Below are 17,430 nucleotides of genomic sequence, written 5' to 3' on the forward strand. Positions count from 1 at the left end.
TGCCTTACTTAACACAGGCATTTCAGATAAGCACCCGTGGAGGTGGGAGATACTTGAAGAGCCAGCAGGCATTTCTGGGCCCTGCAGACCTCCTCTGCTAGGTCGGCAGCTGTGTGGGGACCATCTAATGTTGTCTCCTGACACGGAGTCCCAGAGCTTCCTTGGTGACTCTCATTGTGCTGTGCAGTCCCATTGCTGCGATCCCCTTTAAACCAGATAGATCGGCATCTTTAAGTGACACTCTCTTTATTTTTTTAAACTTTTTATTTTGTATCGGGGTATAGCCGATTAGCAATGTTGTCATGGTTCCAGGTGAACAGCTAAGGGACTCAGCCATACATACACATGTATCCATTCTCCCTTGAACTCTCCTCCCATCCAGTCTGCCAAGTAACTGAGCAGAGTTCCCTGTGCTATACAGTAGCACAGGTCCTTGTTGGTTATCCATTTTAAACATAGCAGTCTGTACTTGTCCATCCCAAACAAATGAACTTACTTACAGAACAGAAAGAGACTCACAGACTTAGAGAAGAAACTTATGGTTGCCCGCTTTGGGGGTGTCAGCGGGTGGGGGGTGTTGGGGAAAATGAGGGGAAGCGATAGTTAAGTGATGTTTTCTTTACTATCTTCCCAGAGAATCTGGGGTGAACTTGGCCCTAGGTTAGCTTTTGGTGTGTTTGTCTCTTTTCCATCGGGTGGGTTGTCTTCTTTGGGGAGTAACTTTTTACCCCTCCTCCAAGGCCCCTTGTGCTTGTTAAACCCTAAAAACCAGATAAGAATATTTATTCTTCATTGGACTCAAAAAGAGCCATCAACTGAAAACCTGCTTTAGGTGACAGCACATGGCATTAAATAGTACTGCTTGGAAATCACTGTTTGTTCTTTCTTGTCCTGTCCCTTGTAATGCTGTCAGTGTACTTTCCCTTATCTTAGGAGAATAAATAACTGAGAGCCACAGTGGTTTGAGAGAGAAAAAACACACCTCTTTGTCAAGGTTTTTTGTACTCTTTAGTCGTCAGGCATACTCAAAGGAAATGACCTCTAGAGGCCATGATTATAGCATTGCCACTTGGCATACCAGCTCGAATTAGGACTTATGAGGACACCTATCTCTTAAATAGCTCCCCCATCCTTCAATCCCAAGTTTCACCTCTTCCTTAAAACAGCCGCTGAAACTTTCTGTCCTCTGTGACGCCCATGCAACGGCCAGGCCTCCCTTTGGATGTTATAACATTACTTCATGACAGTCAAGGGAGAGAGAAGACGGAGAGAGCTCAGCCGCTCAGCCCTGCTGTGTGCTGTATTATGTGCAGAGGCATAAACACATCTGTTGGAGGGATCGTTTCAGGGGGAAAAAGGTTTCTTTAACTTTCATGCGACATGTGTGACCGATACGTGATACATACGTAGCTATGTTTCATAGCATCGCATTTTTCTACAATTAACTGAATATTGAATTGCATTCTATTGGGGCTGCAGATGTTCAGCAGCATTATCTCTGCTGCAGTAATGGCTCTAATAGGTCCCAAGCCCTTGGGGTCATTGATTCTTCCTCTTTGCTCAAAAAGAGAAAAAGAAAAAAGAAAAAAAACACAACCTCAGCATTATCCTGGGCTTTGTAACTCAGATCCATGTACCAAGAGCCCTGTAACTTCCTGCGCCTCTTGCATGGACGTCCCACGTCCAGGTTCTTCATCTTGATTCAGCTCAGCAGACTTTGTCCCTCGAAGCCTGAATTGCAAACCCAGAGCTTCACCCTCCTCCCCAAATTTGGTGTCTGGCTCTAAGCTTCTTTTATGAACCTCTGCTTGCTGATGTTTTTGTTTCTTTAAAACACTGCGAAGGATTCTTTTTTCCTCTTAAATGACCTGGAACCAACTCATCATCAAGCCTAGCTTAGTTCTAGAGCTACTAGGCCTCCCTTCATCTCTGGCATCAGGGCTCATTTGTAAGTACAAGTGGTGGATGCATCAAGACACTTAATATCCCAAAGGAGTAGAAGCCGGCCAGGAGCTCCCCCAGTGACATCACCCACCTGTTTTGTTAACTCAGTGTCTCCCCAGGCTGAAGTGCTTGTAAACATTCTTGGGTATAAAGTGCACCGTCACGACTAGGGCAGCGTGTGTTTACAGAACAGAAAGAATGCCCCATGATCTGTTTTCAGCCTGCTGGCTTGCAACCACTTAGATTATGTAATTACGAAAAGCATTAAATGTTCATTTTAGAATGAAGTTGGGTTTATTTTGGAGAACGGTTTTAAAGCAGAAAGAGTGGGAGAAACTTGAGATACTGTTCTGCTATCTGCAAAATGAGAAAAGGATACTGATGGAAACATGGGGAGAAAAGAAACACAAAATATGTATGTAATTAGAAAATATCCAACCAGTGTGAAAGCAGTGAACACGTTATTACATGCCAGGCACTAGGCTGGACACTTTTATACTTATTAATAAGGTAGCTGCTATTCATTCACTATCCTACTGTGTTCCAGGCAATGTAACCGATGCTTTGCGTGTTTTATTGCCTGTCCTTTAGTATGAAATTGCCTCACTGTTACAGGATACCTAGTCCTTAGCACTACAGCCGGATCGCCTGGGTTTAAATCCTAGTTCTGCTGCTCTTTACTTGTATAGTCATGGTCAACTTACTTACTCTCTCCATGCCCATTTCCTTATTTGTAAAATTGGGATCATAATCATGTTATCGTAAAGTTGTTCTGAGGCTTAAATGAGATAACAGTAGTAGTAAGTACCCCATCAATATCCAAAGCATCTATGCCTTTGCCAAGATATTTGATTAAAATTTTCCAAATTCACCTTTTATGGTAAAAAATAATCCACAGCTGGCCTTAGATGAGAGTGAGTATAAATATTAATATCTACTACCTGTAAATAGAGAGAAAAGTGGATAAGTATGTCAAATACCATCACTGCCTATATGTATTATGAAAACAGTCCTGAATGGAGTCTAAATATTGAAAGTAGAGTGAGGTGCAACATCATTTTATCTCTGGCTGAAAAAGGTTGAGGTTTCAAGCTGGAGAAGGGTTTGAAACATGAGTCCTTTTCTGATCACACTGAAGAGTTGATGCTTATATAGAATGCCTGTGTAGTCTTCTCTTTGGGGACTAGTAGGAATTGAAAAGGAAACTGTATCAACATGCTCTTGGTTATCTTTTAATCAAGTGTAACGGTATGTTGCCAGCAAGGTTCATAGAATCCAGTGCAGGTATTTCTAAATATAAAGAAAATGATTAATATAAAAAATCTATGTATTTCATTATTTTATCCCCCTACCCCTCTCTAGAAGACTATAGGCTGCATGTATGTGCTCAGTCGGGTCTCTGCGACCCTATGGACTGTAGCCCACCAGGCTCCTCTGTCCATGGGATTCTCCAGGCATGGGTACTAGAGTGCTATAGGTAATGCTTAAAGTTCTAGGAGTGTGAATCTTAGCACATCAATGTTTTATTAGCATTCTCAAAGTCACGAGTGAAATTGGACAGTAACAGTATCAAGAGTTATCCTGTTTTTATATGACAGAAGAAAATAGACCAAACATCAATACTGTGGATGAGTGATTTAAATTTTTTTAAAGAAACAGAGAAGAGGACTTCTAGTATTTTGGTTAACCCTTGATTTCTCCTCTTGACAAACAGAAAATATAGAAACTGATATCATACAGTATTAGCTTAAAATCTCTTTCTCTTCATGAGAGGAAAATAGCAAGTATACTATCAGGTACATGAAATGAATTTCCTCAAAGGAACATGTGCTTTGATGGGTTCATCCTAATCCTACACATTTGCACACGTGTCCTATGTGGGTTTTAAGAGATTTTTTAAAAGCAAGCTACCAGAATGCCAATAGATGTCAGTGTTTGTTGCTTTAGAAAAAGTGAGGTGTTAAGAACTAAAAAAATAAAAAGTTTCATCCTTCCATTTATTCTCAATTTTGATAAACATAAAGCTGGCTACTTTGAGAAGTTGACAATTAGTAATACCCTATATAACCTTGTTACCTTACTTCCTTTAGGATTGACTTAAGTGAGTCCTACTGCTAAGTCACTTCAGTCATGTCCGACTCTGTGCAACCCCATAGACGGCAGCCCACCAGGCTCCGCTGTCCCTGGGATTCTCCAGGCAAGAATACTGGAGTGGGTTGCCATTTCCTTCTCCAATGCATGAAAGTGAAAAGTGAAAGTGAAGCCGCTCAGTCGTGTCCAACCCTCAGCGACCCCATGGACTGCAACCAACCAGGCTCCTCTGTCCATAGGATTTTCCAGGCAGGAGTACTGGAGTGAGGTGCCATTGCCTTCTCCGTAAGTGAGTCCTAAAGAAAATCAATTCTGAAGCTGAAGCTGAAGCTCCAGTACTTTGGCCACCTGATGTGAAGAGATGACTCATTAGAAAAGACCCTGATGCTGGGAAGGATTGAGGGCAGGAGGAAAAGGGGATGACAGAAGATGAGATGGTTGGATGGCATTCAATGGACATGAGTTTGAGCAAGCTCTGGGAGATGGTGAAGGACAGGAAAGTGTGGTATGCTGCAGTCCATGGGCTTGCAGAGTTAGACACAACTGAGCAACTGAACAACAATAGCAACCTTACTTCTTACATTTTGTAAATGAAAATATCACATTTTCACAGCCCTCTCTTCTAAATATGAAAAAATGTCTCTGCAGTTCATTCCTTAAGGAATTTAGGAGACAGGCTGAAAGTACACATCAATGCCTTCCTTTTTTTTTTTTTTTTTTAACCGAATGAACAATTATTTGAGAATGTGTTACATATACCTTGGATTTATTTTGCATTTGTAAACGATAAATTAAGTATGCATGTTTCTTAGGTCACCTTATTAAGACTGAGTAAGTGCATTTTTGAGTCCAGCTCCAGTAGGTCTGTGGAGTTCTGCCTCTGGAAGGTCAGATATGGTCAGAATTCTTGTCTTTCTGTTTCACCAGTGTCACCTTTTTCTGGCCTCCAGAGGGTGCTCCAAGAGCATTACACTGCTATTCCCCAAAGAATGACTCCTTTTTTCTTTCCTTAAGTGACCGGTTTTCTGGGCAATCTTTGGGGAAGAACAGGATCTGGATTTCCTCAGAGTTACTACCTCAACTGGAGTTTGTTTCCCAGTTAGACCAAAATAGACCAAATTTGCTAAGAACTCCGAATCAGAACATTCCAAGACATTATTCTGATGATGACTATGCAGTTGTCAATTTGCAAGGGCACATCTCTGAAATAGACTTTTATTTTCTTTTAATTTTATGGGAATATAGTTGATTTACAATGTTGTGTTAGTTTCAGGTGTACAGCAAAGTGATTCAGTTACACACATATATATATATGTATGTATGTATCAACTCTTTTTTTAGATTCTTTTGCCTTAAGAGATCATTACAGAGTATTGAGTAGAGTTCCTTGTGCAATAGAGTAAGTCCTTATTCCTTATTTGTTTTATATGTAGCAGTGTCTGTATGTCAGCCAGAAACTTTTCCCCAAAGAAATAGCATCTTATAAGCATCTTTTGGTTGTCTTTTAGAGCAGTTTCTTTGGCATAAGTTCGGGCAGTATCTACAAAGATATTTAGTCATATTGAAAGGTTTCACTATAGCATTGGAAACTTATACCTGAACACATCAAAATTCAACGAAGGCTCTTTAGGGATATGTCCGTTGTCACGTCTTCACACCGTATCCGCAACCCCTAGCTAAATGTTTATGAACCTTACTTTGATTGAACTACACGTTTTTGAAAATGGGTTGGAATGACTAATTCTTCTGGATATGGGCTAATGTTATAACACTGTCACAGAGTCACTGTTATTTGCTCATGGTTTATTCCACCCTGCGCTGATCACCTTCACCATGAGTTACTCCAAGTCTATTACTCCCTTCTCTTTTTAAAGGACAATATTTTTCGCATTGTTTTGGTCCAGGTAAGGTATCACTGATGGAAAGTAGCCTTTGCTCTGCGTTGGTGTTCCAGACCTTCGGTTTTATAGCTTCAGTCGCCTGCAGCTGGGTCCTCTGGGCAGCTGTTGAGTTTTAGTTTCAGTGATGTGAGAGAGTCAGGGAAATGCTTTATTAGGCTGAACCATCGGAACTTGTCAATTCTGTAAATGATGCACGACTGGATGTTGTCAATGTCTTATAGTTTTGTATTTGGACTCTCTTTAGTAGCTTGACTTTATGCCTTACATAGTGTTTTTAAAAATACAAGAATGACAACTTTGAAAAAAATTCATAGAAGTTTTGTTAATTAAGTGAGGTTAAAGTAATATATGGTATAGAAGAAATCTGGGCTAGGAAGTCATTAAACCAGTGGCATTTTCTTCAATAAATAGACCAGGTCATGTGATATCCATGTAAAATGAATTCACCATAAACGTAGGGTACCAGGGCAAAGAGCACTTTCCCTTGGAGAGAAAAGTAATACATTTTTACCATATCATATCACTTATATTTTTTTGAACCTTTTAGCAAACTGTTGTTATACTTTATCTTACCTACCATATTTCTACTGAGATGTGAATGAGAAATATTGGTGACTAGTGAGCAATCTTGGCCTTATTTTATGGAATAATATTTTTTAAAACTTGACTCAGTTTCCCTGTACTATAGCAATTGTTTTTCTAATAGTTTTAATAGAATTTTACTGTCAAGTGAAAATGTGTTCATTTTTAATGGCCTCTATTACTTTGTAAAGAACTCATCTGTTTGTTACATATAAGCTCACAATTGTAAAGACAAACTCCATTTTTAAAGGATATGTCAGTCTCTTTAACTATTCCACAGTAAATATAAAACCAGTTGTTAAAAGGAAATGTCTGAATTCTAACTTGGAAATTTTTTTTTCAGAACAAATAAGTCTTATGCATTTACCAAAATGTTCTGAATACTGACCATTTATATTTAACGACTCCAGAATTTGAAGTGAAAATTCCTGTACATTTTGTAACTTTTTCAAAAATGTATTTCAATCCTAGGTAAGGCACGGTTTGGATATTAACTATGCATAAAAAAATTCTCTATTGAAGCCCTAAAGATAGTTTTTTATCTTAATTAACTGTTTCCAGCTCAGTTCAGTCACCCAGTCGGCTCTGACTTTGCGACATCATGGACTGTAGCACACCAGGCTTCCCTGTCCATCACCAACTCCCGGAGTTCACTCAGACTCATGTCCATTGAGTCGGTGATGCCACCCAACCATTTCCATACCAACAAATTAACTGTTTAGTACATCATCTATTTGAAATTTTCCACTGGTGTATAATAATAGGAAATCATATTTACACATGAACTGGTAAGAAATACATCCAAAAATCAAAGAAGAAAAAAAGTGAAGGAGATAGTCAGTAGGTATTTAAAAATAAACTAATGCCCATGATAAGAGAGTTTTCTTTTTTAGAGATAAATGCATACATTGCTATTTAGTTTACAAATGTGGATTTTGTGAATTGAATGCCCTTTCTGTCCTTAAGTTTATCAGGAGTTACAAAAGTTTCTGGTTTTCCCTGGATGTGTTTCTTCTCCCCTTTCCTCATGGTATGCCGTGGACTTTCTGTTGTATTGAGAGACAAGTGAGGGGTTGGGGGGCAGAAGAGGATTGGTGACTTGCTCTAGTAGTGGTTGACGTGAAGTAGGCTGCAGATTTCTCCTGGGACACAGCACACTGTGGTTTCATGTCTGCAATGTGACCATTTGTGTTGGGTTGACCAAAAAGGTCGTTTGGGATGTTTAACATGAACTGGTATATGGAAAACATTTTTTGTGTGTGTGGAATTTCCTTTGCCTTTCTTCTCCTCCACACTTGGAAAGTTGACTTTTTAGTTACGAGTTTACACTGTATTGATGGTTACAAACATTTAACTGAAAGGGTTGTTTTGTATTTGTGTTCTGTATTCATGTAATATGTGAGTATAAGGTAGGAAGACTTCTTTGGACGGAGGCCAACATTCTATCCACTTGTAACCTCGGTTGGGGCTGAGCTGAGTCTAAAACTTGTACTCATGCAGTTCAGCATAACCCAAATGAATGCTTTAATTCCTCATTTTGATGGTTCTCTTTTCTTCTCTACAAACCCACTGGAGTGAACGAAGTACACGGTGAAGGATGACATTTTGAATCCACATCTATATATTCCACAGGGGATGGGATGAACCGTCACCCCTGCAAAAAAAGCCTGTGTGTGTTGTGCTATGCTTAGTTGCTCAGGCATGTCTGACTCTGCACCCCCAGGGACTACAGCCCGCCAGGCTCCTCTGACCTTGGGGATTCTCCAGGAAAGAATACGGGAGTGGGTTGCCATTCCCTTCTCCAGGGGGTCGTCCCAACCCAGGGATCTAACCCAGGTCTCCCACACTGCAGGCGGATTCTTTTCTGACTGAGCCAGCAGGGAAGCCCATACCTGGACTTATGCCCTCCTGGGTGTGGTCCCACTCCTGACACCTTTGATCCAGCCGTCTTCTGACAGGCAATATCTTGACATTTGGCAGCACTTTAGAACTGAGCAATATTTTGCCTTTCCCCCACATTTTCTGGCCTGTTCACCTTAAAAATAAAAACCCCATTTGAGAATGAATGTGAGCCCTAGGGGGGAAGAATTGGCTCTGTTCTTCTCTAACCAACAGTCCAAGTGAGAATTGAATTATCATGTTTGAATAGAGTGTGATTCAGAATATACCAGCATGAAAATTTGACCTTGGGCATCCCAGAGTAGAGGTTTCTGGGACTCTTGCATCGTGGCCCTGTCTTAATGATGGCTGTGCGCCTCCAGGGTTGAGAAGCGACGGTTTTAGTTCCTCCAGAGGATTGGTTGAAAGGCAAGGCTCTGGTTCTGTCCTCGGACTGCGTGGTGTGAACGCTGACAGTGATAAGCACGCAAGCCTCAGTTTCTATGTGTGTGCACTGTGAGAAATATGACATAATTCACATGGTTAACCATTCTAGGAATAATACTGAGTATTGTGCTGGGAACAGAGTAGGAACTAAATGATCCTTTTTTTTTTTTGGTTTGTTTGTTTAATTATTAACAAAACCTTTCCCAATGTATCTTCTTACTTCACGCGTCTGTATCAATATTGTCTGAACTTTAAGTCCTCCGAAAATAACTATAAATACTGTACATTTTTTCACAGGGTCCTATACCCAGAGGTTCTTTGTAAATAACCACTGTGTTGTTGATAATACATGTCAAATATTTATTAGGCGTACCTTCTATGGCTTTGGACTCTTGCTGAGAGTTGGATGCCATGTATATAACACATTCCTAAAAAGAGCAGCCAGATATTCTTGACCTTGAACTTCCCTTGAATTTCGGCCTATAGATAAACTCATATTTCTGGAGAACAGAGGAATACTAGAAGTGATGTTTTAACAGATGGGTGCAATAACAGTTTACACGCACTTGTGTTTTTAATAATATACTTCTTTGAAAATACATGCCTGTTAGTTCTTTAGTTATAACTTTTGCTTTGCTAATCTCCCATGCCTTGATGGTCAAGGATAATTTTGTTTTACACATAGTGCCTAGCAGAGTACTTTGCATACAAATATTTATAGAATAAAGGAGTGAGAATCATTTGTCTGTATATATTTGTTGTCTATTTTGTTTCCTGCGTTACAAGGATAGATAATTGTAATGATGAATTGGTTTAATTGGAGCATATTGTGTTGTGCTATGTGTGTGTAATTTATTGTCTGAAAAAATTTTCCATTTGTATATTAAGTTAACATCATTTTGTGTGTGTATGTATATATATGTATATGTATATACCTGCTTTTATATTTTTGTATGTTCTCTTTTCTCTGCCAACAGAATGACAATATCTGTATTAAGCACATGATGTTTCATGGTTTGAAATTATGGAATTTTCTACATTTTCCACTTTAAATGGTTTTTCAGTAAATAAAGAAGGGGGCCCTGCCTTGAAGCTTGTGAAATGGCAGATTTTTTATAAACAGTTATAATAGCAGTAATATTGAAAATTATTGTTATCTATCTGAGAAATATATTGAAGACTGGTACTTTGCCCCCAGAAGGATTAGTTTGAATACAGAAAATAGACAGCGGTTATAATTTCTTTAGTAAGGTCACCTTGCTGTATGCTTGAAATTTTCCCTGGGGAGCAGAAGAGAGAACGATTCATGCATTATCCATTTTGGGAAAGAGTTATACATGTACAGGAATTATGGAAATGAGCTGGTGGGTTTGTCAAGAGAAAACCAATTATTTGAATACTGAGTTGAATAGAAAATGAAATACATAGTTTTCCATATATTAAATTGAATAAGAATGAGAGATTTGGGTCCTAATGGTTGTTTTGGGGTTTTGTTTTCACATGTTGATTGTATGGTGTATTCTCTATTGCCCTTAAACTGACGGGAAGGAGAAATATGGACAGAAAGAATTATTTTATATATTTTGGTATTTGGAAAGCAGCATCAGAGTTTTAAAGATTGTGCTCATTATTCATGCCCTATCAAAATGGACTAGCTTGGGACTTCACTGGCATCCAGTGGTTAAGACCCCATGCTTTCACTATTATAGGGGCACAGGTTCAATACCTGGGTGGGGAACTGAGACCTTGCATGGTGCACAGTGTGGCCCCAAAATAAAGAGACTGGGCTCCCCTGGGGCACGGGAGAGAGAACAGCTCATGCATTATCCATTTGGGGAAAGAGTTATACATATAACAGGAAGGTAGGTAAGACAAGGCCATTATCTTCCACTGGGAATTAGCAGAAACTAAGGGACCCTGTAGAGAGTATAGTCTCTGAGAGCCACAGACTCTCTCCCCTCTCAGATCGAATGTACAAGAGACGCCCTTCACCAAAAGAGCATCTGAGTTAGAATGTGCAGGGCAAAAAATGTCACCACTTACAAGTTGCTACTCGCAATAGAGAAAATTTTCACAAAACATAAAATGCTCAGTGACAGCCCAGTATCTGAATTTGGTGACCATAGCCACACTCTAAGATAAAGACAGGTTTCAGGTTTTCCTTGTACCCCCCACTGAAGGTAGGTTACTTCATCTCACCTCTTGAAATCATGATGAAAGGGCAGGATGCAGCCATCTTGCCCTGAGCCCATCAATCTGGGAGCAAAACTCCCTGGAGCCGGAAGGGTAGTAGCAACTGTCTTACAGGGGTTTGCTTCGGGACAGGCATGTTTGGGAAAACTTCAGGGCACCTATACCTTCAGACATCATGGGATTTCCTGAGAGAGGCAGCCAGAGGCTGAATGGTCTTTTTTGTCGTTTTAGACATGTGCCTTTGTAAAGTTGATGCTGACCTTAATGCAAATGCCCATTTGGGATTTGTTGCTGTGAAACTCGAAGGCGGCTAGATGGCATGGCTTTTGAATAATGTTGTTGCTCTTGAGCAAGATAAGTTATAAGTGTATCAGGAGAACAATGTATCCATCCGCCAGTGGTCTTACAATTCTCACATTCACTCAGAGAGAAGTCACCCTCTGGAAGATTCAGTGTTTTGCTAGAGTCAATATGTCAACTCCCTATAAAATATAAGAATAGATTCCCTACTCAGAACTTAATAAGAATCTAATTTTTTGTTATGAATACAGTGGTTCTTTGTTTAAAGCTCCCTTGACAAATTAAGGAAATAATAGATATCCTTTCAATTGTCATTTTTCATGGTCTATTCATAACTAAAAGCCTCTTATTTAAGTAAAAACATGGTTTCATGGACAAAGTCACTATATTTCTGGTCACTCAAGGAAATAAGAAATAGGAAATTTTATTACATATTGATATACATATTCAAAGATCTAAGTTCTAAATTCGCACATTGACTTAATATGTGGGTATGTGCTTTCTATGGAAACAAACTTTATTTTCAATTACTTCCAAAAAGCATTAACAAATAATTGTATTTATAATGGACTACAACTACCTTTTAACCAGTCAGATAGGTTTACATTTTATAGGATTACTTTTGTGATTACTCAACCTATGAATATTCAGGATTTGGTATAAGAATGGAGTCATTACATTGTAAGGACATTTACAAGCATATGTACAAAAATAGGTAACTTTCTATTTTCTATCACCTTAGTTTCTACAAAGCAAAAAGCATACTTGGGCTATTTTTAATCTATTTTATTGACTTTGATTATTTTATTTATTTTAAATTTATCCTTTGGTTTTCATTTTTGGCTTACAGGATAGAGGTCAAAACAGTCTCAGTTTTACTTTGAGCATTTGATTTGGTCACTTATATACTTTTAATTCTTAGAGAACAAACCAGTGTCCTCACCCAGAGGAATTTTTAACTGAGTGATCATATGTCCACATTTCAGCAGCTCATGTCTCCTGACTGTGAACCTCTCAAGGTTATGTCTGCCTTGTGCATTTTTGTGTCACCAGGGGCCAGCACAGTGATGGGGACGTAGTTGTTTGTCTTAAGAATTTATTCAGTGATCGAATAAAGAAGGAAATATCTCTAATTTGCTTAAAACAATGTGTTGTGGGAGTTTATGAGGAGCAGTTTAATTATTATGTTTCTATCAGTTAATAAGAAAGTCTGAGTGGAAATTCACCAGTACTAGCACTTCATGCATTGGAGAAGGCGATGGCACCCCACTCCAGGACTCTTGCCTGGAAAATCCCATGAACGGAGGAGCCTGGTGGGCTACAGTCCATGGGGTCGCGAAGAGTCGGACACGACTGAGCAACTTCACTTTCACTTTTCATTTTCATGCATTGGAGAAGGCAATGGCAACCCACTCCAGTGTTCTTGCCTGGAGAATCCCAGGGACAGGGGAGCCCGGTGGGCTGCCGTCTATGGGGTCCCACAGAGTTGGACACGACTGAAGCGACTCAGCAGCCGCAGCAATTCATGGATTTGTCCCTAAATTGACCATGCGTGGTTTTCCTACTTTAAATTTGCACGTTTTATCTTCAAGTTCTCAGTGAGTAATAATCAGTACTGAATATATATAGGAATTCAAAATGTATTCAACCCTAAATTGTTTTTGTTACATTTTCTCTTAAGTACGTAAAGGCAGTTAAGAAACAGCTGATGCCGGTCAAGGAATTAATATTTATAAATACTTAGACCATTGCCTGGAACATCGTGTTTGTCATGTTAGGAGTTTGTTATGTAAATAAATAACAGTCGTTCCTGGTAAGTAGTGAAAATAATCTTAAACAATATTAATACTGCCTAAAGAGTAAGCTCTTAAATACAACCACAGCAGCTCTGGGGGAGAATCAGAACCGAAGAGGTCATGTCCTTGAATCACTTCTTTTAAAGTGAGGAAACCACAAAATCCAGCAAGAATGTCTGTCCCAGTACTAGAACCCAGGTGTCCAGATTTCATGGTAGACATTTGAATTACTATAATGCTACATTTTCAAATCTAAGATGGACACCGTATATGAATTCAGTGTTTATAGTACTGTAGGTGTTATTATGCTTCCAAGTAAGAGAGATGTATTTCTATCATCAGCTGTTTGGGGTACATCATTGATATGGTTTTAATTATTTTGAGGGGTGCGGTAAATTTAAATATGCTAAATTTTTGTATCTAATTGTTCCTTGTTATAATATCTGGTGCCCAAGTAGGTTCAATAAATATTAACTGACAAGATGACTAGTAAAGTAAGTCGTCCTAATGTCATAACATGAAAGATGGGAGTAGTGTGTGTGGGGGAAGGTGGGAGGGTGGGTGTGAATTCACAGGTGGTATGGGTGTGAGCTGTCTCAGTGCTCTAAAACTTTGTTAGCACTGATACCTTGATGCAACAGGCTCTAGCAACAAGAAAGACCTCTGTGGGCTGAGTATTCTGTAGAAAAGATGTCCAGGCAAAATGGGGCCATGAACGCTTGTGGCTTGACAGCTGCTTGGAGGCCACCAAGTGACTCCCTTGCATCTGTGAGCCACTGACCAGTCACTGATCACAGTGACATTTTATCACTAACAACCTGAATTATCTTTGACCCAGAGACCCAGGGGGTCAAAGGCCTCCTAGTCCATTATTAAATTTCCAGAGTGGTAGTTCAATTTGCTTTAGGAGATTTATTTATGTTTATTTGTTTAGCTTTTTGTGGGGGAGAAGGAGGGAAACAGGAGGAAAGACAGATGCAGTTGTTGTCTTTTCCTCCCTTAGAGGATTATTCTTTTGTCCAGACCTTTACATGGAGGATTTTGGTAAAATCCTGAAAGAAAGGAGGGTCCCAAGCCTCAGCACAGGGTGGTTTTCGTCTGCGCCTCCTGCGGTGTCCTCAAGGTTACCGAGAACCATCATTAAACTGGGGCTTCGCAGAAGAACAACCCTCTCTCTACAGTTTGGACAGGGAGGAGCTTTGCCTGCAGGACAGTGCAGATCCTTTGAGAGTGGAAGAAACTTACAAAGTTTGGCTGATTCATATTCAACTGGCCCTTTTAATGAGGGCCTTAATTAGTGGCTAGAAGAGACTGAAGAGTTCATTTGGAGCCCGTCCAAGGAGCTGGGAGGGCAGACAGTGTTGATTCCCAGCCAGTCACAGATCGAAAGACTCTCCCAGGTCAACCCTAGGGAAGCAGTACTGGCTGGGAGCGCTGGAGAGTGAAAGCTTGGCTTCCGCATGTGTGTGTGTGTGTGTGTGTGTGAACCTGTAAAACTGTACAATCATCAGTCATCTTTTGAGTGAAAGAGGAAAGCAGTAGATGTGGTGAAGGAATCCCAGTGTGATGGGGTGGAAAGGGTGCTGTTCAAGTGGGCAGAACAGAGACAGACAGAGAACACATACAGTGTTCTTAGGATTATTTAAAATACCTGGGCTTTATTGTCTTATCTCAAAATTACGATTTTTTTAGATGAAATGTAAACATTTTAGACGCGATTAGGAACATTCAGGGTGGTATGACACTAGACTGAAGGTGTAAACATTTTAGATGTAAAAGAAAGTTATCAGAGGATTCAAAATCTGCATTGTATCCGTCGGTGGTCTCCATAAGACTGTCCTGCCGAATCCTGTGTAATGCTTCCCCAATACATTTTATAGTGAATAACTTTACAGAAATCTTAAGGTATTCGATAAATAATAGTCACGTAAGGTCTAGGCAAATAAATCTATTATATGTAGGAAATTATCTTCTGTAATTTTTGACGGGTGAGCTAGTAATGTGGTTAATCTATCTTGGGAGACACCTGGAAGATTTTTTAGGTATGTGAATTATTTAGTGAGAATATAGAGCATGATAATAAATATGTTCGTAAATAACTAATACAGAAGCCTTTCATGTGAAATACCCAGGAGGAGCTGGGTGCTGGCTGTGAATTATGAACTCTGATAACCTTAAGGTAGTTGTTCCTGAAGAGGATATGATATAGTTAAGAGTTATGAGATTTTACCTCCACCGAGACCAACAAGTGTGAAGCAGCAAAGAAACAGATTAGATAGAGTGGAGACACTTTTAACATATTTGCTTTAAACATGATAATGTCTTTTAATTTTTTTCTGTGTTGATTTTTCTTTAGATTTAATATTGGTTTTTCTCCATCCTCAACTTTCTGTGTAAGACGTTTCCTTTTATTTTTTGTTATAGGCTCTGTTGTTTTTCCAGAAATGATCTCCTGCACTAAAATGCACAACACGTAGTTTTAACAGTGTCAGTCATCTTATTAACAGGAGGATCATAATATTAAGTTAAGATACTATATATTTTCTCTGTAGTAACTATGAATTGTCATCAAGGATACTTGTAAACTTTCCATTATGAAGATTCACAGATTTGTCTATTCTCCTGTTGATAAAGCAAATATTTTATGGAAAAGCAGCAGACTTCTTTTTAAGTGAAGTGGATTAAGCTATTGTGATTGTTGCTGTGAACATGTGAACAAGTCGTTTTGATTGCCTTTTTTGACATCAGTAACACTGGGTCCCTTGCATGGAAACAAAAAGTGTTTTCTACATACTATGCATTTCAAAGATTTGTTGATAAGATATAAAGTGCAAATCAAGGGTCTGAGGAGAAGTATATGAAAGAAAACTTATTTCTCAAAAATGTAATCTAAGTGAAAAAGTATTGGGTAAACCCTGGGTGCCTCACTGTGGCCTAAAGATATTTTAAAGTGTATCATCCAGAGGTCCATTTATTACCAGGAGAGGATCAATTCCACTTATTCTCTTTCTCTGTGGCACAGCTCCAGGAAGGAATTTTAATTGATTGGTGGGAAGATTTTTAACACACAAAACTTATAAGCCGAGCACTCTTATTTCTAGTCCAGTGGCTTTACCACATTATTGGGTAATAAAGCTAAAAGCTGCCAAATGTTTCAGAATTTTTTTCAGAAATTTACATCCTCTCTGACAAAGAGCTAAGAGAAAGGGCTTAGTCAGCATGCAATTATGGTATTAGATAAAATATACAGTTCGGTCTAAAACTAAGATGCAGTGCGTTGTCACTGTACTTTAATCAATCAAAAACTGTTGAGAAGTCCGTTGGCATTCTCACTGCCACTCCTTTGAAAGTAATCTGCCTTTCTTCTCTGAATGCTTTTAAGATTTTTGTCTTTTTTTTTTTTTTTCTTTTTCTGGTTTCACTGTGATGTATTGAGGTGTGTATTTATCCTGCTCAGGATTCACTGGGATTCCTCAACCTGTACCTTTGCTTTATTCTGGGAAATTCACACCCATGTCTCTTCAAAGATTTCCTTTATCCCATTCTCTTCTCTCTTTCTGGAACTTTAATTAAAAGTGTATCAGACCCTCTCACCCTAATCAGTTCTCTTTATACCTCTTTTAAAGTTCCAGTCGTTTGTCTCAGTCCATTGCTCTATTTCTTCTGATCTGTATTCTACTTTGCTTTTTGTTTCTTCTGCTGTGTACAGTCTGCTACTAAGATTTTTCATTTCAATCCTTTTTTTTTTCCCAGCAGTTTCATTTGGCTGACCCCCTTTCAAATCTTCCATTTAGCAGTTTATATTCTCCCGGTCCCTGGAGATATTCTCAAGTTTGTTATTTACTTTAGCAGAATAAGCTCACTTGTTTCACCATTTCTGTGTGATGCTTTTAGTATATATGCTGGTTCTCACTCACAGCTTGTTGTTGGTTTTTTTGTGTGTGTGTTGCTTAGTTGTCTCTGACTCTGTGCTAGTTCTTGCTCAGGAAAAATGATCTGTGGCGTTTCTCAAGACAAGGAATGAAAATGAATTAAATAATTAATTGATTAATTTTTTTTAAAAGGGGACTTCCCTGGTGGTTCAGTAATTAAAGAATTCACCTTCCAATGCAGGGGGTACAGGTTTGATCCCTAGTCTGGGAGCTAAGATCCCTCATGCCTGAGGGCCCCAGAACCAAAATATAAAGTAGAAGCCATGCTGTCACAAATTCAATAAAGACAAAAACATAAAAAGACAGAACAAAAGCACATGCATGCCTGCCTAGGTCTGGGTTGGTTCTTGCTGGATACCTAGGACC

The 17,430-nt window shown here is 39.1% G+C and overlaps 1 protein-coding gene across 2 annotated transcripts in view; it reads left to right on the forward strand.

Moving 5' to 3' along the window:
- NRG1 (neuregulin 1) overlaps positions 1–17,430 on the forward strand; it is a 1,146,491-nt gene that overhangs the window by 912,571 nt on the left and 216,490 nt on the right. The window lies entirely within an intron of this gene.

The sequence above is a fragment of the Oryx dammah genome, unplaced genomic scaffold (assembly GCF_014754425.2).
Source record: "Oryx dammah isolate SB20612 unplaced genomic scaffold, SCBI_Odam_1.1 HiC_scaffold_7, whole genome shotgun sequence".
In the NCBI taxonomy this organism is placed as follows: Eukaryota; Metazoa; Chordata; class Mammalia; order Artiodactyla; family Bovidae; genus Oryx; species Oryx dammah.